Source organism: Triticum aestivum, chromosome 3B (assembly GCF_018294505.1).
Source record: "Triticum aestivum cultivar Chinese Spring chromosome 3B, IWGSC CS RefSeq v2.1, whole genome shotgun sequence".
Classification (NCBI taxonomy): Eukaryota; Viridiplantae; Streptophyta; class Magnoliopsida; order Poales; family Poaceae; genus Triticum; species Triticum aestivum.
This window is the reverse complement of record NC_057801.1, coordinates 218,882,132-218,882,502: the sequence shown is the minus strand read 5'-3', so window position 1 is coordinate 218,882,502 and position 371 is coordinate 218,882,132.

Genomic DNA, 371 nt, shown 5'->3' with positions numbered 1-371 from the left:
CAACAATGTTTATACATTCATCTACTATTCCTGTGCATCAGCCATTTGAGTCGGTCATGGGAAAATCTGGAGTGAAAACAAGGTCTTCTGAGCAGTCAGTGCTACCTGTCGATGCAGATTTCTTGCTGGTTACAGATAGCTCCTCGGAGGAGGATTCAGAGAGAGATGACCAGTCGTATCCCCCCCCCCCCCGAGGTGCATGCTCTAACTTGGCTGGGTTATATTGCTCATATCATGCATATGGTGTCTTGAATTGCCATGCCATCTGCTTAGATTAGACATGCTTTGTGTGAATGCCTCCTGTTTGCTTTCTATATCAGATATGTGAATTATGCAATGCCATGTTTTTCAACCAGTTATCATATATGTGA